A 26,849-nucleotide genomic window follows, 5' to 3' on the forward strand; every position below is an offset into this window, starting at 1 on the left:
TATAATTAAAGAACTGCTGTGGGATATGATAGCAAAAAATAAGTCCAAGTTTGGGGAAGTTCTTTGGGAAAAGAGTAACACAATGACTTCACTCATAAGGATTTTATCAACATAGCTATTGCCTGCAGACAGCTTCAAACATGAGCTGCTTTGAATGCTGAGTGTGAAACTGATTTTGCTTTTCACCACTTCAGCCACATTTTTTCTTTTCTGTGTAATTTCTTTGAGTTCATATTTCAAATCATAATAGAACACTGTTATTTGCTTGATGTCCCTGCAAATGTTTGTTATTAAGCTGAGAAGATACAGACTTCCAAGGTCTTAAGATACTGTTTCAGTTATTTCTCATCTAGAAACATGAAAATGATTTATGTGCATTTCTTTGTGGTTTGTCAGAATAACACTAAATTACAGAAAAATAAAAGCAGGGGAAATCATTCAGTCACTGTACAATAAGGGACTGAATTGCATACTTCAGTTTTTAGCAGAGAAATTCTGAGTGTGTTCAGGTATACTGATTGCTGTACTGGACCCTTCCCATAAATACAAAATCACTAAACAACTAATAAGAATGAATTAATGAAATTTGAATGAATTCTTAACCAACTTGGAGTTTAAATATTGACTGGATGGTCATAAGCAAAGGGTTTGTAGAAGACATTCTGTTCTGTTCACTTTACTGCAAATAAAAATATGATCCCATAATTAATTTTAGGTGGCATCTAAATAAGAAGTACTTAGTTTTCTGTCAAGGATGATTTGTGTTTTGTGTTTGATCACAGTTTAATCATCATTGGGGTCTTTTATCCAGTCCAGACAGGAGCCCACAACAACTCCTGTGCCAATAGTGAAATACCATTGAAAATCAAAACTAGAGGTACATTTTATGGAATTTTGAAGCCCCTTAACCACAATTACATTTTTTTAACATCTTCTTCCAAATCTATATGCCAGGAAAATTTATATAATGGTTCACCAACTTCCCATCTCTTCTTGTTTTAGGAAACCCTCTAAAACAGCCAGAAGAAGTGAACACATCTTCAGTCAACATGCAGCATCTTCACACAGCATCTTTGGGTGATCTGAGCCCTCTGCCCTGTGAAGGAAGAGGGGTCCTCAGGCAGTGCACAGTGCCTGGCAAGAAGGCACTGCAGCACCATTGCCGGGTGTGACAGACACCTTGCAGAAACCAGCTCAGAAGGTGAGATCCAGGGGAGCTGAAGCTTGCATGCTGCAGAGCACAATGCCAACCAGACAGGCTCTAAGCAAGTCAAAAGCCTGTGACAAACATCAGCCTTGGTGGAGCATTGGTTGGGATATATCACTCCAGGGCGTTGCTGAAGCATTAACCAAAGCAGACTCCATACAAGCTGCGAGCAGTAAATGAGCTGCCTGTGCAAGAATGAGCTACTGAGGTTGGGGAGGAGCTACAAGACAGCATCCTGCTAAATATGCCTGCAAAAATAACCAAGGGGGAGTGATGGAGTGAGGGGGACATTTGCTGAACACCTACCAGTGCCACTGAGAGAGATGGCAAGAGCACACCCCGAGTAAGGCACGCTCATAAGACAATGCTGATTATTTTGAACACTGTACAAACAAACAAGTCACAAACAGACTTTGCCCCAGCACAGCAGAGCCAGAACACACTGTGCCCATAGCATGCCACAGACATTAACAGTTTGTCTGCTGGATGTGAGCGGGTTTGTGCTCTGTCCTCTGGGCTGTACTCCCAGACCGGCCCTTGCTGCTGAGCTGACACTGCAGTTGCTCTGCTTGGAGCCAGAAGACATCACTGACAGCACCAAGCAGCACATCACAGCTCCAGGGTGTCTGGGGCTGCACTACTGACATGTAGACAAAAAAGCACCAGAGAACAACAGCAAACTAACGACCAATTGACTCCTTCTTGCTGAGGAGTATGATTCTGCCAAGTTCTGAATTTCAGTAGATTTATTAGGACAGCATTTTTTAAAAGGGCAGCTCTGCTTTTTCCTGCAGAAATAGCATTTGTTTGTACCTCAGGGTCCTACTAATGGCCAGGGATCATCCATGAATAATATAAGCCTGAGAATATTTCTGAGGAGCTCAAACATAAAATTACACATTATTTACACTAGTATTTTTGGTATCATCTGTCAACTGTTAACTGCAGAAGTTAACCCAAATAAAAGAGGATGCTGTTTTGTTAATTTGCTTATGAGAAGTAATTGCAGTGCAGTGGATTACTGGTTACTGACAGCACAACAGATCATCTTTTCAGAGGGAATTATCTCCTTAGGAAGGTAACAGGGTGTCATGCAGAGCTCAGAAAGAGGCAGTTTTGAGAAAAGGCCTGAAAAGGACTATGGTGAATCTGGTGAGTCTCTCTTACAGCATCTCATCGTAGCCAGCACAAGGTGCTTCAGAGAGAGCTGCAAGAGCCCTTAAAATGGGTTTTGAATCACTCTAGAGCTGAACAGGGGCCTGTTTTAGAGTGGTTCTGTAGACACCTGTTTCTGAGCAGCCAGCCACCACATAAAGATGGACAAGTGGGTGGGAGCAGCCACCTGCCAGTACAAAACAGCACCTCTGGAACCTGCTTGAACAGCATTTCTCTATGCCCTCCAAGATTAGCATCATCCTGCTGCCCTGAGTTTAAGCTGACTGATCAGCACTGCTTTCTTTTGTTTGCTAGAAAACTGCAGAACAGCTCAGATTTGCCCCCAGCTAGGATTTTATAGCATATACAGGAAAGTCTCAAGAGGTTCTCAATCTCCACGAGGTCATGGCTACCAGAATTACTCAAAAGAAGTGAGATTCATTTCACTTCACTGTACATATCTACACGTTAATCATCTTTAGCTAAGCAAGTCACCCTGGGCTCCCTCCTGACTCGGTGGAGAGAAATGGGCCCCTCCAAAGGCAGCTCATTTCATCTTCCCATGGAGGGTGCCTAAGATGGATGAGAGGAGTTGCCTTCTGGAGGTGTCTATTTCTCTCCATTAGCTGTACAGAGAGCCTGAGGTGATGTGCTTGCACTCTGATGATTAACTCACAATGTCAGAAGCTAAAGGCAGATGAATCCCACGTGCAGAGCATCAGCATTGGAGCAGCCAGCCCTGCAGGCAGAAGGGATGGGGTTACAGAGCACACTGTTGATTGCCACTCTGGTGGCTCCTTTTGCACTGCAGAGATCTACCTGGTGACATGTCCAATGACCATCCAGGAAAGAACTAGCAGCCTAAATGCAAAGAATGGATCAGGAAAGGGGAAGGGCAATGCGTTAAAGACAAAAAGAAATGTGTGCAGAAGCAACCAGCCCGTAATTCCCTGCTGGGTGTTTCCTGCCCAAAACATCATGGCTCAGCAGGACCAGTTATTCCTGAATGATCCAGAATTGAAGTAAGGCAGACTGTGGCTAGCCCACAAGATGGTCCACACTGCTTTTCCCTGTGCATCCACAGTCCTGCCATGATGGATATTTGGTAGACTGAACAGGTGCACGCACGTATACTTGAATGTATATGAAGTCTTGTCTGAAAGGCATATTCCTTTCCATGGCAAGACATTTGTGATACCTGAAAGGAAACAACTCAGGCTCTACATAATCTACCTACAAATATGCCCAGCAAATCACTGATCTGTTTGAAGGAGTATTGCTGGGATGCAGTAAGAGACAGTCCCATTATAGTGATTCCTCCCCACCATGCAAGCTGAGTACTCATCCCCAGTATCACTTTATAGAAATTAAAGAGTCCTCTTATCACCACTCAGAGCTGGGCAGATAAGACACAAAACTCTCTTGAGTACCAGCCTGGTGCCATAATTACTGACTAATGCTGCCTCTGTAGCCTGTCACAAGAACAGTTTTTGGCAGTCATTTCAGCTCTTTTCACAGTCACATGAAATTAATTTAATTAGTTTTTTAAAATCTAAAGAATAATGGGATTTAATTGACTTAATGTGAAACTTTCTGGGCTGTCACTCCACCCAGCTTCCGATCAACTTGAAATCATTCAGCTGTGAGTGACTGATGTTTGTGCCTTTCATTGAGAACACTTTGTCTCAGTTAAAATCCTTCCTGCCATGCATAATTTTTGCATAATATTGCTTTTATTTTTCAGTCTCTGTTTTCATTGTCTGATACCCTGGATGAAGAGCTCTCCATGTGGGACTGATACGGCCAGCTCTTGCTCCTGGAAGTTTGTTTTACCTGTAGCTGCAGTATTTTAGGGGAAAGTCTTTTAGGGAACTCTACACTTTAGATGTCGAGTGGCTGCCTGTGACACATGTCAGAATGGAATCAGACAGCAAGTCGCTTTACACAACCATGCACATATCTAAATGCATACTAATCATGGTGATGTCCCTGCTATGGCTGATGCATGAACACATATCAGCCTTATCCTCCTCTGATGCCCAAACAGAAGAGATGTCAGAAACTCTATGGAAAATCCAAGACAGAAATTTTATTCACCACTGATGACCATAAAAAATGCTTGGCAATCTCATTCCTTTGTTGTTCAAAATTTGAGAAGCATATCAGAATCATTAATGAGATCCATGCATTGCTCTTTATCTATGTCATCTTCCACTGTCATTTTAGATCATGGAACTCTCCAGCAGTCTTGAATGCACTTCACCAGAAGGCACCAGGACAGATCTGTAATTTTTCTGTCCCTTTGGTAAAGTGTGAGAGACAGGAGCAGAGAGTTAGTGAACAGATTTTTAAACCAACCTTCCACATTAAACACAAGTTTCTAAAGCTGTGCATAATAATACCATTCCTGATTAGTGACAACCTCATTAGAATAAAACAGAGGTTCTTTTACTTCCATTCTTCACTTGATAGCATCCCATGAATCTGTCCTTCCTTAGAAAAGTAAAAGCCTTTTAAGACACTCCTGTGGGATTTTTAATCCAAATTATTTGGTATGTGGGGAAGCTTCCATCCTACCTATTTTGGTGGAAGATCTAGCACTGAAGTTGCACTTGACAAAGTTAACATTACTAGTAGAAATTCTGTCATTCTCAGAGGGAATAACTACTTGATTTTGAGTCATTGATGGCCTCTAAACTCTCTCTATGGTACTTCCATAGGGTATCTATCGCTCTGTACAGTGCATACATTGCCAAACTGAGCTACTCCACTCCCGTGTGTTCGGACAGCGTGGACACAATGCTACAATCCCAAAACACGCTCGCAAGCCCACATGGTTCTCACTCCAGCTCCGCCTGCTCCGGGAGCGCATCTCCGGTGCCGGTCAGCACCGGCTGGTGAGGGACGGACTGCGAAGAGCGGGCAAGCCCCGAGCAGACTCTCCCGATTCCGCGACAGTCCCCGCATCAGGTACCGGCCCTCGGAAGCGCCCTGCCGCCGGCACACCTCTCTCCGTGCGGCTGCCCCACCGGGACGGGCTGATCCAGCGCCGCAGCTGGGCTCGGGCAGGGCGGCAGCTGCAGCCGCCCGCGCCCCGACAGAGCCCCGACAGGGCAGCGGCAGCGGCGCCCCCGGCACGGGCCCGGCAGCGCCACGGCCGAGCCTGAGCAGCGGCGGCAGCCGCGGGCGGGAGCAGCGCCGGGGGCTTGGCCGGAGCGGCGGCAGCGGGGCCGGGGCAGGGTCCCCGGAGCCGCCGTGCCCGGCGGTGCCCAGCTGTGCCCGGCGGACAGGCGGAGGTGCTCCTCGGCAGGCGCGGCGGGGAGGGGGCGGTGCCGTGTTGCTGCCGCCGAGGAGCGGAACGGAGCTGCTGCATCCTCATCCTCATCCTCATCCTCCCCTCCCCTCCCTCGGCGCGACCCCGCCGGCTCCCCCCGCCCAGGGGGCGGGAAGCAGCGGGCCGTGCCCGCGGTGGCGGCGCGCCCCGAAGTGGCTCCGCACGGCGTTTCCCCCCGCCCGCGGCCGCCCAGCGATAAATCCCCGTGCCGGGGGCAGCGCGGCACTTGGCGGCTGCCGCGCTGCGGGGAGGCGGCGGAGCTCGGCCCCCTCCCCGCGGCGGAGAGCCCCGGCAGGAGCAACAGGAGCCGGAGCTCAGGTGAGGAGGAACGGGACCGTGCGGGGCCCGTAGGGAGCTGCGGGAGTGTGCGGGGCGCTTCCTCCGACATTCCCCGCTGCTGCCTCGAGGGGAGCGGCTGCGAGGGGGAGCCCCGCTAGCACAGCGGCGTGCGGACAGCAAGATGCTGGCTATGGTTTCTCTGTGAACCGTGAAGTTTTCCTTCGTGAGCTTTGAGGCGGGTCCCGGAGGGCTCCCTGAGGGCTGCGGGGCTCTGCCCGGGGCTGTGGTACCGCGGGAAGCTCGGAGAGGGGCGAGCGGCTGGCGCAGCCCACCCAGCGCGGCTTCCCCCGCGCCCGGCGCTCCCGGCCCCGGTGAGCAGCGCGCTCCCGGGCTGTCCGGGCATCCCCCGCCTCTGCTCTGTGCTGCGAGGTCCTCTCCAAAGCGCCTCTCAGTAGGTAAAAAGGTCAGTGCTCTCCCCTTGCTTTCTCACACCAGAGTGGGGGCTGAATGGTGAAATGATGCACGGGATGTGAAAATAGTTATTCTCAGTACTGTACGAGGTAGACTGTATTCCTTGCTGCGGGAATGGACCTCCGGGGGCATGAAATGCAGGTGTTGAGCTGTTCATCTACCTGATAGTCCTTGTGACTCAAAACGAGCAGCAGGTGGAATCGAGACCTTCATTTGGCTACAGGCTGTACAGTCCTTCAGTATCTAGAGAGATGGCGAGCAGAGACGAGGGCTAGTTAATTTTATTGTTTGTAACCAGCCTTACACTTTAAGTTTGGGTCTACAGCGACTAAAAAACATGCTCTTGACAGCATAAGGCACTTAATCTGTATTTAGCTATTTCTTGGTGGCTGGGAATCTTACAGAAAAAAATCAGAAATATTCAGTTTCAAAGGATTGGAATTGCCATGAGATCATACATTGAAAAAATTGGGGCTCTAAGTTACGAAAAAGAAAAATGAAAGACACACCAAATCTGCACCTCTAATGATGCAGTAATTTCCCATAGAGAGACATGTAAAAATAGCATCAACCCAGCAAAGTGCTTGTTAAATTCAAGTGAGGGCTTACATACTATGAGCTTCAGTGGCATTACTCAGAAGCTAAAGGCAAGGCTGAAGGCAAATGTGCTTCTGTGATTCCCCAACCCAGGGCTTAAGTACTGTTCATTGAAGTATTCACTTGCATGAATCACACTCATTCAAAAGTTCAAGGCAGACCAAATCAGGGAAAACGTGGACTGAGCATCATTGTCAGCCTCTCTGCACAAGAACTAGATAATCACCAGCCCTGTGGATTTTTCCCGGGTTTTTTTAGGAAGTATCTAAGTATAGAGTGAGCAGCTCTTGACTGTCTTGAAATGCAGATTGCAATCTCCTAGGAGCCAATATCCCTTCATGATCATGGATTGGCTTTAGTCTACCTTTGCATTTCAGTCATGTCTCAAACTTTAGGACTTGGGAGGGCACATATGGTATCTGCCCAATTTAAAAAATAAAAGCACACAGAAAAGCTCTTATTTCTAAAAACCATGATCTCAAATTCATTTATAAGCACCAAAACCATAGATTGTCAGGCACCAGATACATAGATAATTTTCAGGAACCAGAGCGCTTGCCAGCATGAAAAAAGGACAGCATTATATAATTAAAATGTCCAAAGAGTAGCATTTATTTCTAAATATCTTCACTCTTCTACGAGGTACTCTAGGATTCCTATGAAATTAGAGAAAATTGTATTTAACTGTTCCCTGGTTTTCCTCTATTGACAAAGTCCTGTCCATGCTGAAATAATCTGTATCCTTGGATATCTTCCCATTCTTTTCAGGATGCAGATAAACATGCTTGTCTTAGGAACTTTAATAAATTTAAGATATGTATTTGCTTGTATTGTTATTTAACAACTTCAGGAGCGTACAGACAGAGGCAGTGTTGGGTTTGCTGTTCTGAGCTTCAGCCTGTTGCTGTTGATAATGTGCCTTTGTTGATGCTGAGGGCAGTTTTGGGGTTTTGCTTTTCTCTGTAAAACCCACTAGCTTCACCAAGTGGCCACCTAAAGACAGTGGATGCCAGCTTTAAACTTTGTGTTTCCCTGATCCTGGTATTTCTGCTGAAATCCTGGTGCCCCTTGCTGGCAATTGCATTAGTAAGTAAAGAGGAAACTGGCAGCAGCCCCTTTCTGATGGAGGGGTTTGGATTTAGCATAGCCTTCCTGTAAGAATGATATGCTTAAGGCATAAGGATCTCTTGCAGGACACAAAGGAAGCAGTCTCGGATATTAAAAAGGGAGGGAAAAAATTCCCAATGCAAACGGCAAGAAAAGCCTTAAATCAGTTGAAAGCTGTTTGGAATGTCAAACACACGGAGTACACCAGGAGAAAGAAAAAGGTCACCAGGCCAAACTCCACTCATCTAATTACATTAAGTCTGTCAAACTAATCCCTGGCACAACTTGACTGAAAATATTTCTCTGGGTCTCCTCTGTAAAGTGACTAGTGTATTAAAAAGGCAAGAACCTATTTCTCCACATGTTTATGTAAATATGTCTATTTATGAGCAGCCCTCTCAACAGCATTTGGCCTGTGTAAAATGAAACACCTGCCCAAGATTTTACTTCTGCAAACAGCTGGTGGATAAGCCCTTCTAAACCTTTTTACACAGAAGATTTTGGGCTCTTGACAGTCCTGGCAGTAACAAATGTGGGGTCTGTGGAGGCCACTGTGGTGGGAAGTTCAGCAGGTGCAGATGAGGTCAGAATTTGAATGTAGCTGGGGTGAAGTGATCTGCAGAAGTGAGTTCAGGAAGGCCAGGTAGGGAGCATCATGCTGAGCTGGGAATAATCTGCTGCACAAATGTAGTGTGGAAACCAGCTTGCCTGGTAGCACTTCTGCCACTAAAAAAAAGCAGTGCTGAGAGAAAGACAGGCCTTTCACCATGCTGCACAAGGAGGATTGCAATCTGCAAAATATGTGGTGGGATTTGGTCCCACAGCTCGATGTTGGTGGGGTTTGAAGGAGTCTGCCACTTGGGACACAGCTGTCAATTACCTGGTGAGGGTGCAGGGAAGGGCTTAGAAACGTGGCCTGAGGGAGATTAATCAGGCTCTTTAACCTCAAGAGTGAACTGAAGCAGGACGTGTTTGTGGCCTCCAGATTTGTAAGTCTGTTCCAAAAGGAAGGGAGCTACCTGCTCCCTGTGCAGCCAGTATGGACTCAAGCCCCCCTGAACCATGGAGTTGGACCTGCTGAGAAACTTCCTACAGGGAAGCAGCAGTTGTACTCCTATCCAGGCAAGGAAACACCCTGAAAGAGTGACAGGGTATATCCTTAGATATCCTGGGCTTGGGTAGCACTTGGCAAGGGTGCTTTTGTAACAGGGAGCTACTCCTACAAAGGGGTATTTTTCTTTAGTCCCATGCCAGCAAAGTCATCTTGGGCAAAACAAAGTTTGGGTCTCTACATTATTTAGAAACACAATAAACAAGCTGATCAGCCCCAACGTCTAACTCCTCTGCTCATGTGGAACTATCCTTTTCCTTACAGTTTCCTCAAATCCAGCATGGGAACAAGGAGCCAAAATACTGAAAGTAAGGCCACCCTATTGAAGACAAGGCTTAATCTTACATATGGCAGTGGCCAAGGCTGTGGCTGATGTACAGGGCTTTCTAAATGCCAGTTGTCTTTGCTGGCTGGATCCTCTTGCCCAGCTTCTTGGCAATACATAGTCAGCCTTCTCTCCCTGGATCTGCAGGGAAACACCTCACACGGTGACTGCTGGGGGCCGGGGACGTGTCCACTCCTCTGCTCTGGACACCACCCACACTGCCAGAGTCTCCTTCTCCATCACCCATAATCACCCATTGCTTGGCACTTCCCTTCCCAAAGGGCCTGTGGGACATGGGATACAGCTTCTTCCTGCCCAGCCCCATTCCTGCAGAAAGGCACAGAGGGACCTCTCTTTTGGGAGCAGACAAGTCAAGTATTATCTGTTGCAGAAGCTCAGACAGCCTGGGAGAGCATGGGTGACCCTGAAATGCAATTTAGTTACCTAAATTGCCTTTCAGAGTCACCCATGATCTCCCAGGGGTCTGTCTGGGATCCTAAAAATGGAGTTTTTGCTGGCACCCAAACCATCATTCACTCTCTGCGGCACTATCAAAATATACACAGTAGTACCATCAGTATCAGCAGCTTATCAAATGCAATTTAAAATGTTTGGGGGGCAGTGTATTGCAAGTCCCCAACATTGTCACTTGGTTACTACCACTGGAAGCCCTGTTCCTTTACACTTCTGGCCAAATGCCATGGCATCAGCCTGGCAGGGAACATGATGCACTGAGACCTTTAACACCACACTTGCAGAATTATCCCTTTTTCCTTGCAAGCCTTTCCAAGTACAGAGATCCTGGAGGAATATCATGCTGACAGCTTCTAATTTTGCTACTGGTTGATTTACCAATTTATGCTCTTTTAAGAGCTAGAAGTCAAGGAAGGCCAGGAATGATCCCTTCCCTGAGCCCACATCTCAGATGAAGTGGCATCTCTTTGGCAGAGCCTTTCAGAGGAGGGGAGTAACACACATCCAGTTCTCCAGGATGGACAGCCCCTGTCCCAGCGTGAGTTGCCTGAGCCTTTGACTGTTTCCTGTCCCTCCAAACACCCACTTTTTGCCTCTGGGTGCTTTTGCAGCTGCCTGTGCTGTGGCAGTATCCCACAGTTTTTGACAGGGCCCAAATACACTGACTAGCTCCAGATCCACCTCGTTTTTTAATCTGTTTGGAAAGATTTTGGTTTATACCTATAGCATAAAGCAGCATAAAAAGGCAAGATAGTTACAGACCTACACATTTATTTACTTTAATGTATTCCTCCCCACAAGCTAAATTAGACAGATATTCCTATTAAGGTTTTAGTGGTTCTGGTTTACTTTGTTTGTTTCTTTTTTATAATCAAGCAAGCCAGGCTATCTGCTACCCCAGGCAAAGATTGCTACCTGCCCTGCTGTGCTGCTCCTTTGTCCTTTTTTTCTTTTCTTTTTTTTTAATGCCCATTACAAATACTCATATAAATACCCATTTCCAACTAGGATAAGACCATACAAATGGGTCCCACATAGGAAAATGCTCTCATGAACAGTGTCCCATGGGCTGGACACTGTGCTGCTCCTGTCTTCCAATGTCTTTCCTGTAGGAGACAAATTTGAAGCCAAGCATAGAAACTGAAAAGCACCATTCAGAAAGATTTATGATCCTGTTTCATTAGGGATGCATATGTGGAATTATTCCCTGCCTGAAAGCACTGACTCAGAGCTCACATGTAAATTGCCAGGATAATTCCACTATTCCATGTTTCACAGAATTGAATGTTCTGTGCCTTGCTTCAAGTGTTTTGTTGATGAAAATTTTTCCATTTTCTCATAGAGTTTTGTAGACTGTTGAGCTGTAAGTATGTTGTCCTGACTTACAAACACACAATGACTGCCAGTCAAATAATATCTTTATTTTAAACTGGACAGCTTCCCATTACTGCAAGAACAGAGAACTACTCTGTTCTTGTAGTAATGCTTTTGAGTAGTAGCATTTCTCATATGTGTGAAGTTCTGCACAAGGGGAAATACTTGGAACTTAGCAGACCTGTATCCATGTTGTGTCCTAGCTTCATATCCCAAAACATCCAAAGGTGCAAAACCTAAGTTGGCTGCCAAGCAAGACCCTGTAATGAGTGTGGGTGATCATAAAACACAGGCACAATTCACATGTTTATACCACAAATAACTTAATTTTGATCTATTTTCAATGACATTTCATTAAAGGACATTAAAACAAAGTGCTTTTTAAATTGCTGAAAGAGGTGAGTAGTTCACATCCGGTTTGGAAAGTGAGTGAGGTCTGAAATGAGTTACAAGCAGGCACACATTTGTTTTGGTTATTAGATATTTCCCAACTGATTCTGCCCAGCTTGTTAGGATCAGAACAGTCTGACCAGAGTGAAGCAGCCCACCTGGGTACACGCTGCCCAGCTCTGTTTGACACAGCTTGCTGTGTTAGCTGTCACTGCTCAGGTGGCTTTCCATACAATTCATGTTTCCCTGAGTCATGACAGTTAAGTGTCCACTTTTCTCTTCCTGGTGAGACTAATGCCTTTCTAGCTGTTGTATTTCAGAGGCCAGCATAAAGCAGGCAAGTGCTCTGGCAGAGCAGTAAATATTTGATAAAACTGCTTTGCATGGTGCGAGTGTCAACTTCACAGTGTGAAGACAGCTTAAAATCAAATTATACTGTGCATAATCTTCCAGAATTAACAGCCCAGATTGTTACTGGTTTTGTTCACTGGACTGAAACAAAGATCTGAAATTCCTAAATAATTGGACAAATTATACATTTGGGCTGGTATGAATAGGAACATTCACCTGAATTACAATTGCATGTTCCTGCTGTATGTGTATTTGAGCCTTTCTCTGGGCTGCACTTCACACAGCAGCTGTTTGCTGAGCCTTAAGAGAGCTCTCAGGGGTATTGAAGCACACTGTGTTCCTCTGAGAAACAGCAATCATCCTGTCCATGTTGGAATTCCTCCCATGGGTCCTCAAAAATTCACCCATTGAACACAAGGAGGGGCTGGGGGAGGTCTCATTAGCTATTTAAGCCTTTTGCTAATAGGGAGCCTCTGGTTTCCTTCTTTGGATATTTTCCAGGTAACATATAGACATAGAAGAAAAAGCCCTCCTCTTAACAGGGGAGAACAAAACAAACAAAAAAAAGTTAGTAAGAAATAGTAATAAACTCTCATTATAGTATGAGAAACAGTAGTTATCTAAGATCCTTACAATTTGTGCTTGAAGAAGACTTTCTGTGATGGGACTGTGCTGCCTGAGTGAGCCTCTGTGGGATCTGAGGGGTCCAAAATGCTGTTTGGGCATAAAGACTACAGTCCTAGCTGCTCCTACTTGTGGAGAAGTTTGGAACATGAAAGCAGGGAAATTTCTATTTTATTTTTAGTATTATTATATTATAATTCTAATAATAATAATAATATACTAAAAATAAAAATAGAATATAATAATATTATTATATTATTATATTCTATTTTTATTTTTAGTATTATTATTATTGTTGTTAAAGAAGTGAAGCCAGCCCTACATTTAATCTCTTATGTTGATCTCTGTTATGTTGATCTCTGCCCTGAGGAGTTTGAAGAAAACACAGATTTTCTTTTCTCCCTGGTAGCTGCAGAAGTGTCTGTGAAGGACACACAAAATGGAGAGATCTTCCAGCAAGCAATTGTGTCAAATATGCTTTGAAACCTTCTCATATTAAATGGAAATTGACACTTCTTAATGACTTCGTGTAGTCCAGTTGTCTCTTAGAAAGGCTACAGTATTTAGTGTCAAAATATCAGTTTTCAGTCACTGTTGGTTTTAGGCTCTGACTTATGATTAAACATACATACTAAGCTGCTAAGAGTGAATACATATCATACAAAAGTAAAGATTGCTTGTTTCCCAAGTTTGATAATGGAAGAAGTGGTTGCAGACACTTCACTAGAAAAAAAAAAAAAAAAAAAAAAAAAAAAGAAAAAAAAAACCAAAAAAAACACACACAAAAAAAGAAAAAAGGAGAATACTTGTCATATTTCATAGAGGAGGAAAAAACATAAAGAAAATTAGATACACTAGAGACTTAAGCACAGCTTGCTTTGAGGCAAGTTTGATATGTGGGTGGGTGATAAATATGCTGGGATTTACTGGTGGAGATATTTGTAAGTGTTTTCACTTGTTGTCAAAAAGCACAGCATGGATGTTTGGAAACTTACAATCCTGCAGTTTCTGCTGACTGTTCCTGTTAATAAGTGCTAGCAGAGAACTCTGCCCTGTGCTGATGAAGAGCAGCCAGAAGAACAAGTGAGAGCATCCTGGAAAAGCCTTAGGGACACCCAGGCTCAGGGAGGAAGATGAGCTTGAGGCTCATGCTGAGGCATCACTTTGCATTACCAGGAAATCTTAAATCTAGAGCATGGCAGGTCCAGGCACCAGGGCCAGGGGAGAAGCAAGGACTTGGCCCAGTCACAGCAAAATATTGGAAGAAAAAAATCCTGCCAATTTTCTTGAGTTCCTGCTATCTCTACAAATTCACTGCACATGCTTTGGGGGTTTGTCCATGTCCACTGGAGCCAATAGAGGTCTGGGAACTGCTGAGCATGTAAATGAATTTTTAATATATAATCAGATAGGGAAGAAAACATTACTTAAATGTCTTCCACATCCTATTAAAACATTTAATTTTTCTTAAGCTTATTTACTTTATTCTTTGGTTGTGGAGAAAGTTTTCAAAGGTAAAATTCTATTATCCTGTCTCCTTTATAGTTTGGGGAATTCAGAAGGTGTGACTGGGTCCAAGTGCAGGCTCTTCCTAAAGATATTCATATGTACTGGAGCTTTTGCATACCCTGTGTATGAGATCCAGGCTGCCACACTTAAAATGATCCTGAAGCTTCTCCTTATGGACAGAGTGAGCTGACAATCATCACCATCTGCTGGCCACTCCACACCATTCAGTAAGGCTTGTGACCAGGGGACAAATGTCTCATTGATCCCTGTTTGTATTCACCCTGGCCATCCCTTGCCACTGATTCTGCTTGGCGTCAGAGGAGGATTGGGGAAAAAATACAGATTGAAAGGGTGGTTCCAGAGCAGCCAGACTCAAATGATGGAGAGAACCCTGAGAGTTTGCCACCTTAACTAGAGCAGTTTCCAACAAGTGAATGACATTGAGCTGCATCCATGCTTTGTGGGTGCCCCAGGTGTGACAGCTCCTGTGTCACTGATCAGCCCCGTACAGGAACATTCCTTTAAACACATACAGGCATGTCCCTTAAAATGCTGCTGGCTCTCCCTGCTGTGCAGCTGTGCCCTGGGACCTCCAGCTGCACCACTGCCAGCAGCAAGCAGTAGAGCTCTCACCACACAGGCTGTTGCCACAGCAAGCAGTAGAGCTGTTAGCACACAGATAAATGCAGAGGCTAGCATTTGTCTCATCTTGTGTTTTAATTTTTACAGCACAGCTTAATTTGATGTTCTCTTTTTCATGTACAGCACATTCTAGTCAGCCATTTAATAAGAAATTCACCTAACATGAGGAGTCACAGTAATATGGTCCTTATTTACTGATAGATTTATAGCCCAGAAGCTTGCAGACAGCATTGTGTCAGCTGTGGGATGATTTTAATGTGCAGGCAGCATTTTGGATAAAATTTCCATTATTTCATAACCAAGCTATCGCTTTCTAACCAGGCACACAATGGGCATTATTCAAGAGGGGGGAAAAATATATCTTTCTTTCAGAAGCTATATTTTGGATGCATGTAAAATCTCTCTTCTCTGTGTGTTTAATTCATGATACTGATGATACCATGGTTTCTTTTCAGAAAAAATGTTTTTTCTCTGAAACTGGCTTATAAAATAATGGTTTTTAAATATTATCTTCAGTAGAAAAGCACGGTAATTTTATTTTTAGTATTTTAGGCATTAAAAATTCGATTCAACAACACATAGCTTAATGGAACTTTTAATGTAACAACCTTTAAACAATTTCACTATCCAGTACAGTAGCACCAACGCTGATGTAATTTTGGCCCATTTTAGATAGTGTGCTTTTAAGCTGTTCCATGAAGCATGAAATCCTGCATGTGTGGCTCAAACTGTGGCAGTACAAGGCTGAGCAATTCTGCGTGATCATGAAAATCATTCTGAAAAAAATCAACCAGTCTGAATTTCCACTTATGCTAGAATGGTTTCTGGCAGATAAAGGGCAGGGGGAGGGGGAGAAATAAAAGGTTGTTACAGGGTTGAAGGGAGCTTGAAGTACACAATGCATGTAAAAGTAGACCTTGGGCAGTGATTACCAACCAGTAAGAAAACCATCAGCAGGTTTTGTCCACTGATAATTGCCACATCCTGGCCATCTAGCCATGCCTAAAATGATGGAGTTAAATGACCAAAATTCCTAGGTGTTTCCTTGCATTCCTGCATTGAAGTGTCAATGCACAGAGATATAGGTAGTCATTGGAAATATCCAGATGGTCAGTGCTTCTTGTGGAATCAACGTTGCCTTCAGAAATGTCCCTGGACAACTGACTGTTAATAGGTCTCAAAAATTATGTCTCTTTACCTAATACCATCATTTCCTCAAAAATTATATTCAATTTCTCTTACAAGCCTGTCAGATGTGCTAAAAAATACTAAATTGCTGATTTTGTCAGCTTATTTAGGCATAAATTTTCCTTGAAGCCATTTCCAGCACACTTTCTATCCTTCATATTCAATTTTGGCAGATGTGTTGATGCATCACCTACTTCCAGTTACCCTTCAGTGTTAACCTTTTTGTGCCAGCGTTTATTCCTGGTTGCATTATCCTTTGCACTGAATTCACAAGTGGATGTGGATGTAACCAGCATCTTTGGAAAGAACCAGAATGTCTCTGATTATGTCGAGATCTCTACGCTTCACCTGTAGACTCTTTATTTAAATGAATGTCATCCAGGCAAAGAAAACTACTTCCTATGACTCAAAAAACCCTTACATTTTTCTGACATTTTGTGTTCCAAACGTAACCTAGCAAAGAAAAAAACCATGACTTGTGGTTTCATGGGGGATGAAAAGTGAGCTCTGTTCTTTTAATGGCCCTTGCAAACTCTGTTAATGTCCTCATAAGTGAGATATATTCAACATCAGCTCACTTTTTTAATAGCTGTTGTTTCAATTACTAGAAAGTATTGCTGTTGTTTGTACTGCTTATGGGACTATAAAAAAGGAAAGGACCTGGGTTTGGTTGAAGGAGAAATCCTGCTGGTGTACTTCAGTTGGACCAACCCTCTGGTTCTACCGTTCTTGAGGTTTCTCAATGCATCATCTTTCCAGGATGGTCAGATAGATGGCAGGGAGCTCAGCCCTGATTTTCTTCAGCCTTTCCAGAATTCTGACTTTGGTGAGATTTTCAACCACCCCAGTATTCCTTAAGTGCTGGTTTGGGGGCTTTTGTGCTTTTTTTTTTTCAATTTCCCCTGGTCCTGTGATGCCTGGTCACTGTTTGCAAGCAGCAACACCACTCATCCCCAGGGGGAGGGAGCTCAGCCATGGTGAGAGCAGACACAACCATCATTCTGTCTGAAAACTGCTCCTCCAGTTTCTCTCTTGTTCTTTGCAATGTAGTCAGGGAATATGCACACTCCCACAAAGAAGCAGTCAGGAATAGAGTAAAAATCCAGTGAGGGAATACTGCTGGAGCACTTCAGAGCTGCTGTAGTTGTGTAGATGATGTGCTGATGCCCTTCATTTCTAGCTGATGCTTTCTCTTGATACAATGTACCACAAGGTGATATTTCTCTTGATGTGCTCTCTCCAATGGCAGAGCATATGCACCTCTCTTGGACTTAACAGGCTGAGACACTCAAGGGAGGCAGTCAGCTGCTTTCCTTTAATCGCAGAGCCAGGACCAAACAGAAACATGGATAGAAGCCACATGAAGCTGGAGGGAGAGCACATTGCTCCTGTCATGAGCTAGTGACAGTGAGACAGGAGGGAAGATAAATTTCCCACTAGCAAGCAGAGCCTCTGAGCTCCCATTTTTAGCCCAATGCATTTCCCCAAAGCCCCACACAGGAGTGTGGGGATAGGATCCCTTGCTCCCTGTCCCAGCAGTGAATAGCCAAACCAGCAACCACCATTAGACACCAGCTTCATGGGTGCTTGCTTTCTTCTACCTGCATGTTCCTTAGAACAAGCTATTGAAGACTGTGTTAGAATGTTTTTACATGTTCTTCTGATTTAAGGGCATCAAATCCAGCCACTGTTGCTTATATAGTGCTGGTTTTGCTATTTCCCGGCAGAAATTAGGCAGAGGATCTGGGATTCAGATGTTTGAGATTAATGGGATTGCTCAGTCGAAGCAGTGACAAAATAGAAAGTTATTCCTAGTAGAAAATGTAATTAGTCCTCTTCAGATCTTCAGTTTGACAGTAGCACTAACATCAATTATTCTCTGTTGGGAATATTCCATTTTAACAAGGTTCACTGTAATATCATCCTTTCTCAGTAGTAATCGGAAGAAAGAAGGCCTTTTCAAATCATTGTCTTGTTACCTTGAGATTTTTAACATTTAAGCCTCCCACTTATCAGCTGATGCCTTGCATTGACTTCAGCACCTGAACAATTCCAATACTCTCAAGTGTCTGGAAATGAACTCTTTTTTTCCTCCCTCTCTTTTTTTTTTTTCTGGCAAGAGAAAATCAACAGTGTTTCCAAGCTAAAAGGTATTGTAGAAAGTAAAGTTAAAATCCTTGGGGTGGAGAAAATAGTCAAAATAATCTGGCAAAGCTATAAGCCCTGGTCTCAGGAAGAAAAGGTAGCTCTACTGTATTGGTTTCAGCTTAATCATGAAGCTCTGGGTCTCAACTCTGTTCCTGCAGGTGACAGCAGTTCTTTCAAGCAGAGCATGCCATCAGCAGCTTCTTCCAAAGGTATTAAATAATCAAACTCTGAGCTCCTCAGGTGCAAAATATGCTTTCTTAAGAGTGGTGCTGCTGTCCTAGTGCACACATCCTGGGGAGCTTCACAGAGCCTGATGCAGTTTGTGCTGTTTGGTTTTCTCAGGAGATCCTTCCTGGATCCCAAGGAGATCCTTCCTCCAAGCCAGCATTCCTGATGAAACCTTGCAGCCCCATGCAGAAGTCACACTTTCACTTGCTTTCTAACCTTGGTGCTCCCTCTCCCATTTCACCATCTCTAATCCAAAAATCCCATCTCCAATTTAGCATCATGTGTTTGAGACTGTTGAAACATGCTTAAGGAGATTTAAATGCACAGCTGTGTGACTCAATCCCCTAGATAGGTTTTATAATCAGCCTTTATGCATAGCTCCAAGTTATTTTGAATAGAGGACTGCTGAAAATAACCAGAAAAAGAATTAAAGAAATTTTAAATGATCTCTTTTCCCACACCTCCAGATTAAGATACTTTCTGGTTAAATATCTCTGAATAAAGCTGTTCTAAATTAAATACTGGCTTTGGTGGTATATAAGATGAAGCTGGCAATAAAAAGTACATAATATCCCATCGAGATGCTGAAGTCTTAATCCAGAACTCAGTGGGAGCAGTGTGCCCTGCTGCCAGCACACCTGGCCACAGAAGCTGTCTCACAGAGTGCTGTACCCTGATGTGGCCCATTTCTGCCTGCCTGGATTTGCTGTTCAGATGTCCAGGGCAGATTGCCAGCTCCTTCCCAAATGACACCTTGGGAGGTGGTGGGACAAAATTAAATCACTGTTGTGACTCAGTCAAAGAGTAGTGAGAAACCAGTGAAGGGTCTGGAGCAAAAGGGTCTTATGAAGGGTCTTATGTGGAGCAGTTGAGGGAGCTGGGGGTGTTTATCTCGGAAAAAAAGGAGGCTCAGGGGAAACCTTATCACTCTGTACAACTAACTACCTGAAAGGAAGGGAATGTTGGTCCCTTCTCCCAAGTAATAAACTAGAGAGCAAGAGGAAAATGCCTCACATTTCATCAGGAGAGGTTTAGATTGGATGCTGGAAACAATCTCTTGACTGAAAGGGTTGTCAAGCATTGGAATGGGCTGCCCAGGGAAGTTGTGGAATTGCTGTCCCTTGAAGTGCTTAAAAGCCATCTGGATGTGGCACTTAGGGACATGGTTGAGTGTTGGACTTGGCAGTGCTGGGTTAATGGTTGAAATGGATGACCTTAAAGGGCTTTTCAATTTTCCAAGGGCTAAACCTTTCTGTGGTTCTGCGACTGCTACAACTGGACAAGATCCAGCTTCAGTCCATGGGGCCTCCAGAAGGGTCACAAAGTTGGGTGTTCTTCAAGGGCTCTCAAAAACCTTTGGGTTCAGCAGGGAAGCTGTTCTGCCTCTGAAAAAGCAGAGGCTCCTGCCAAGATGCTTACTCCTGGCTGCTATACTGTGGAGACAGTCCAGGTATCGTAGGGCCTTAGATGAAATTGAAAAGGCATATTTGAATCAAGTTGTGCTGAATACTTTAACTTGATAATTTGAAACATTTATATGATTCTATTGAAACTCTCATTTTAGTTGATGGGGTTGTTTTTGCAAATAGTTCACAATTCAGGTCACTTCTGAGATGGAAATATCTTAGAATTGGTTGTAAAAGCATTTTTAAAGTAACTTGTGGCTTATTTACTCTGTCACCAGATCATTTCATGTGCTAATGCACTGGGAATGTCAAGCTGTGCTAATAAGAACAGTTTTCCTTCTATTTGTTGTTACTCCTATGTAAATATAATTAAGGCAAAAAGTGTCTGAGTGCCTGATCACATGCATTAAATTAGCTTCCTTTTTGGCTCCTAAGGCAGGCACACCCAGAGAGATCCAGGGCTTAGGGCAGCACCTTACTTGCTAGCCCTGAGCCCATGTCTGTGCTGGTTCTATGCAGGAATCATGGAGTGTGATTCACTGGAAACTAAGCATGTGTCTCATCTTCAGCATGACAGCAGATCCAGCAACTGCCTCTGGAAGTACTGTCACGTTTCATGTTAGGCTTATGCTGAAGGTTGTGTTGCAGCAAGACTCCAGCAAATGTGGAGTCTTGGGAAGACTGAAATTGGAAGATTTGGGAGTGAGTATTCCGAAATTTGTGTGAAAATTGAGATTTTTCCACTATCTGCCAAGAACTCTGTGTTAGTCTTATGAAAGAAAGATATGGACTGATTTCAAGGGCACGTGTCTGCATATCTGGAGAACATAAGCCAGCATGACAGCAAAGCTTCCATGTAGCACAAGGGTAAGTACACAAGGGCACACTGAAGACATCCAAGATGCAGAGGAGGAAAATTTTTGGACACAACTATATCTTAAGGGTAAACTTGGAAACTTGCTAATTATTCTCTAAAGCACCACAGGGAACTTGCAGTATTCAGTGGGATTCTGGCTAGGCATGAGGCATCCAAAAGGTAACTTCATCCATCTGCTGGAGGCTTCAGTGTGTCAGAGACCAGGCACACAAAAGGGTGGCTTGAGCCCAGACTACCTAGTAAGCAGTCTTTTGAGGTACTCTCACCGTACAGACAGTCTTTTAGGCACTGGTCTGTGCATGCTGATGACCCCTAAAAAGCAGACTGGTTTTGATTAAGTACCCAAGAGTGGTTTCAGATGCCTGATATAAAACCTTTTCAGATAAGGAGTCTAGCATGACCTGGTCAAACCACTCCATCACTAGACCATATAATTTGAAGCGTATAATTTGACACTGTGTAATCCATCAGAGTTCATCTATCTCAACTAAAAATGACTTTTGTACATGAATATATGAAACCCTAATGCTGTCCCATTTTCCAGTTCCCATAAATTAAATGTGTTCAGTAGACAACTGAGAATATATAAGTGAAAGGATCAGCTCTCTGCCCTTTTACACTGGCAAAAGGTTGTAGCAGACTACAATTAAAAAGTAGTCATAACTTGTGCCACAAAAGAACACTGGGGTGAGCACAATTAGAAAAAGAGAAATGATGGTACGTTGCCTCCATATGACAGAACTGCAGATGGACAGTGAAGTGTCAGTAACTTGAAGTGAGACTTGCTGCTGTTGTTGCTATTTTTTTTAAGCTACCCCAACATCCTGTGCCAAATAATTTCAACAGCTTCCAGCTATGAGGAAATACATTGGCAAAATTTATTGCTGTAAGCATATATTCAAGAGGAGGATGGAGTAATTCTCTGTGCTAATCACTGTGCTGTCAGCACACTGCTGAGTTGTGAGTGTTTACTGGATGATGAACATAGTGTTAGGAAAAAAACATTGGTTTTCTGTTTACATGGCTTTTTTTATAGTAGTTTCACCATCTTAACAAAATGTCAGATACAGTTGCCTCACACTGGTTTCAGCAGAGAGATCAAGTGGAATAACCTGTCAATACAATAATGCTCACAAAGATGCAGGGATGAAGACAAACCGTAGTAAGATTGGTAGTATAGCAGCATCGTTAACCTTTTTTCTTTCCTGCACTAAATTTTCCACAGACAAGAGCGTTAGTAATTTTAACTTTGATTGAGAACTGCTATTATCCACTCACAGCATGTGGGAGCAAACAGGCACTTGGATAAATCACAAAAAAGAAAACCACTTAGCATGCTGCTTCCCTCAACAACACCTTTTTGTGAAGGTGCAAGGCCGAGTGCTGCAGTAAGAGCATGTGTGAAGACAGAAGCAAGGCTGCAAAAGCCTCCTGAAGCATGTCCAAGGTCAGGCCCTCTTAAAGAAGACCAGAAGGTCACATTTGACTTAAAAGGTATTCTGATGTGCTTAAAAAATTTAAGTAATTAAATAATTCAGTGAATGAAAGCCACCAGGATTCTAATGCAGTGTTAATGGGGTCTTTCAGAAATCATGAAGATGAGTTTCATGAGTGACACAAGTGGAGCCATTAGCAAACTCATCCAAGAGGAATCGTCCATTGAAGGTGAGTGCCTGCACCGCCTCAGTGCAGAGGAGCAGGAGGAGCAGCACAAGCATTCCTGTTTGTGACACCACTGCAGAGAAACACCTACAGGAAACTTCTGAACTGCCTCACCTTGCTCCTGCAGGCACTCAGCCCTCGGGCGTGTTTGTCACCCTTCAGCAACAGATGAAGCAGACAGTGACTCCACCAACATGAGTATGCAAGAGGTCAGCTTCTCTACAACCAGTGCTGCTCCAGGAGATTGCTGGGTGAGAAGCAGGTCAAACTGATTTGAAACATGGAATACTTCACACATGGTCATTGAGAAAAGCACAACTTGCTGGACACTCTTCACAGAACTTCAACACTCTTTTGGAATGGTGTTTCCTAACAAGTGTGCCAACTGTGTCAGCATGACAAAAGACAGCTAGTCCTAAGGGCTATAGCTGCTCCTTTGACATGGTTGGGACAGCCTCCAGAATAAACTTTCAGCTCCTACTGGCTCCTACTGGATGTATCTTTGAGGCTAAGGCCTCTGCAAAGTAACAAAATCAGAGGATATTTGGAACTATATCTGTGCTGTGTAGAATCCAGCAATAAATTATTCCAATACAAAAGTCTAATAGAGTTAATAGAGCATATAAAACTGTCTATTAAGTGTCATCATATTTAATTTGCTGCAATAACCTGGAGATGTCCAGGTTTCAGCCTCCCTTTTGCAACCACCTCTGAGAAATGCTGTGCCAGCTGAGCAGTGTCTGTGTCACCAGCATCTGTGCATCAACAGGCAGTGCAATGCTTCCAGAGCTTTTGGCTGCTTCTCATCTTCAATTATCGTCCCGATGTGAAGCAGTGCCCTCAGCACAATGGGGAGAGCCACAAGGGACCTATGGCCTGGTCATCCCCACAAAGAGTGGGCATGGAAGAGGGAAGACCCAGCCTTTGGCCACCCCCAGATACAGCCTCTTATCTAAAAAAACTTTCCTAGGTAGGTAGGCATTTTTATTTAAACTAGAATAAGATTAGATGGCTGGTTCCCTCTTGTATTTTCTTATAATATAGAAGTGTGGCAGTGGCTGTAATCATAAAAGTCATGTAAGTTGGACCTTCAGAGGTCATGTAGTTCAACCTCCTTCTCCAAACATAAAAGACAGATTCCTCTCCTGCAAGTATGTTGTGCCATGTGAAGGATCACATGAAATGATTGTTCAGGAGATTAAAGGTCTCTTGGGAAAGGGCAGCAGAGACATGACCCATCTCCTCGTTGGGCAGGAGTGTGGATCTGCTGCAGGGTAGGAAGGCTCTGCAGCAGGATCTGGAGAGGCTGGATCAATGGGCCAAATCCAATTATATGGCATTCAACAAGGCCAAGTGCCAGGTCCTGCCGTTCAGATATAACAACCCTACGCAGTGCTACCGGCTGTGGGAAGAGTGGCTGGAAAGCTGCTCAGTGGAAAAGGACCTTGGGGTGCTGCTCAACAGAAACCATGTGTGCCCAGGTGGTGAAGAAAACCAATGCTGCCTGGCCTGGATGAGCAGCAGTGTGGCCAGCAGGGCCAGGACGGTGGCCAGCCCCCTGCACTCAGCACTGGTGAGGCTGCACCTCAACTGCTGTGTCCAGTTCTGGTGCCCTCACCTTAGAAAGGACTTCTTGATACTGGAGCAAGCTGGTGAAGGGTCCAGTACTATGAGGAGCATATGAGGGAGGAGGGTTATTCAGCTTGGAGAAAAGGAGGCTCAGGGATGACATTATCACTCTCTACAACCTCCTTTCAGGCAGTTGTAGCCAGGTGGGTCTTGGCTTCTTTTCCTAGGGAACCTGCAACAGGGCAAGAGTGTCACATTTATATTTTCTGAAAAATCCCTTTGCCCAGGATTTTTCTCCTGGGAAGCTGAGAAGCCTCAGAGAAAAAGGAAAACAATCTTATCTCGTTTGCTTTTCCTGTGCTGTGCTCACATGTGGAATGTGTTTGGAGACTGTTTATCCAACAGGTGATTGTTCCATTGGTTTCTGCTGTGAATTATTTTGACTCGTTGGCCAATTACGGCCAAGCTGTGTTGGGGCTCTGCAAAGAGTTACAAGTTTTCATTATTTTCTTTTTAGCCTTCTGTAAGTATCCTTTCTGTATTCTTTAGTATAGTTTAGTCTAGCATTCCTTAATATAATATAGTATCATAAAATAATAAATTAGCCTTCTGAGAACATGGAGTCAGATCCATCATTCATTCCTGCCACAGGGCACCCCACAAATACAGTACAAGAGGATATAATCTCAAGATGTTCCAGGGGTGAGTCAGACTGGACATTAGAAGGAATTTCTTCACAGAAAGGGTTGTTGACTTTGGAACAGGCTTCCTAGGAAAGTGGTGGAGTCATTGTCTCTGGAACTGCTTAAGCAAACACTGGACATGGCACTGAGTTCCATGGTCTAGCTGACATGGTGGTGTCCAGTCAAAAGTTGGACTGGATCTCAAAGGTCTTTTCTAACTTAATTATTTTGCAGCTCAATGCTACCAAGGATGCTGCAGCTGGAGACAAAAGATAACAGGGGACAGCCGCTACATGTCAGAGTCTGCCTCTGAACCTCTCATGTCCTTCCTCAGTGTGTGCAGGTGGTGCAGGGCCAGAACCACCTCCCAGCAGAAAGTGCCCTGAACTTACTGATGAAGTCCTCAGCAGGACAGGACAAACAGAATGCCCTGGGCTCTGGGGTCAGTGTGCTGAGGAGATGTTCCAGCAGGGGTAGAGAGCTCCTGCAAAGGCCTGTCAGAGTTCCACATTCCTTTGGACATATTCTCTTTTGGTGACTTCTGAATTGTAAATTCTGTATCATAAGTGGTACCATATAAGCCCAGAAATAAACCCAGATAGCAGTGACACAGAATCACAGTAGCTCCTTTTCTTAACCCAAAGTCTGCTCTGTTTCATTGGTACAATGCCTTAGAGACTCTGCTATGTGAAGGAAGAATATTTACTCTGCACAAGTTTTTACAGAGGAGATTTGTTTCTGCCTGGTAGAATCTTCAGGACCATCCTGTTCAGAATCTAACTCTGTCCAGTTAATGTCACCCAGGTTGGTATATGTTTGCTTTAGAGACAGAGAAGTGTTGCCTAGTGAGCAGTGTGCACAATTCACAAAGCAGGAGGGGTGTTGGGCCTGGCAGCCTGTTCAGAAAGGATTAGAGGTGGTGTCTGTGTGGATGCTGCCCAGCATCTCCCACTGCAGGTAATGCTGGGCTGGGTATCGGCTGCAAAGCTGACAGAACCAAGGAAGTGAGACAGCAGCAACTCTTCCCACGTGGGATGAGGAAGCCTCAAATGCTGTGAAAGAGTTGTTCCAGCCCTTTCTGGGGTGAACAGAGATCATGCAATGTCAGCTCCTTTCTTTTTGTTAACTGGGGGTCAGATGAGTCAGCGCAGCTGTGGCATTCATGATTAGAATCCAAATTCTCAAACTGATGAGGATCTTCAGGTCCATGGACTTTCTTTAGGTGTTTAAGGAATAACATACTGGTTGTTCAATTTCACAGTGGTACTGTATGTACAAAACATACACAGTGCACACATTTTTAGTGCCTGTATGAGTTAGAGAATGTATGCTGCTTTCATGTTATAGAACTGATGAATTTTAAGACACTTTGCTATATTTACCTTTGATCCCACAATAAGTTCTACCCAAGCCTGTATCTACCCAAGCTTCCTGAAGCAGGTGTCTCGTAAAGCAAAAGAGACAAACATCTTCTATTCCCTCATCTCCCCCTTCATTTGTGAGGCAGAATAAATCAAGGCTTTGCTTGTGCTGGTGATTAAAGTATTCTGGTTTATTCCAGAAATTAATATTGTTCTTAGTGAGAAAAAAATATTTGAAATGCACAGAGTAGGTGTGAAATATATTATGCCCTTAAAATCAGTCTTCTACCATTGAGAGAAGCACCTGGAGGAGCACTGAGGTGGAATTATGGTCAATTCTTTTTTCCCATGACCCTGTCCTTGTTAGCATAATATTAAGATATCTTAATTGTTTTGAGTGTGAACTGCTGCAGCAAAATCCAACCCAGGGCAGGACAAATGGTCACATAAGCATTTTTCAGGTTAAAAGGGCTATGTTGTGCTGGTCATCATAAAATGTTATTAGCATAAACCACAGTCTTCTGTATTCAGTATAATCAATTCACTGAAGAAGGGGAAAGCATAAATTTGGTATAAACAGTTTGTAGTTGAAAAGCAGGGGCATTGCCCTTTTTATTCCTACATCACACACACCAATTCCTGCTACTTTAATGTATACTACTTTCAACAGACTTTGATTCATCATATTTTATTGCACCTGCTAAAGGACAACTCAATCTTTGTAGTGAGTGAAATTTTGTAATTACTCCATATATGTGTTGTATCTGTGGGTTAATT

At 43.9% G+C, this 26,849-nt stretch overlaps 1 protein-coding gene across 1 annotated transcript in view; it reads left to right on the forward strand.

Moving 5' to 3' along the window:
* The first annotated feature begins 5,907 nt into the window (after nucleotides 1–5,907).
* The window catches only part of HTR1E (5-hydroxytryptamine receptor 1E), a 34,642-nt gene continuing 13,700 nt past the window's right edge, over nucleotides 5,908–26,849 (forward strand). The window contains exon 1 of the mRNA XM_064710105.1: nucleotides 5,908–6,014. The gene's annotated coding sequence lies outside the window, so the exon portion shown is untranslated. The remainder of the gene's footprint in view (nucleotides 6,015–26,849) is intronic.

This window comes from Zonotrichia leucophrys, chromosome 3 (assembly GCF_028769735.1).
Source record: "Zonotrichia leucophrys gambelii isolate GWCS_2022_RI chromosome 3, RI_Zleu_2.0, whole genome shotgun sequence".
NCBI lineage: Eukaryota > Metazoa > Chordata > Aves > Passeriformes > Passerellidae > Zonotrichia > Zonotrichia leucophrys.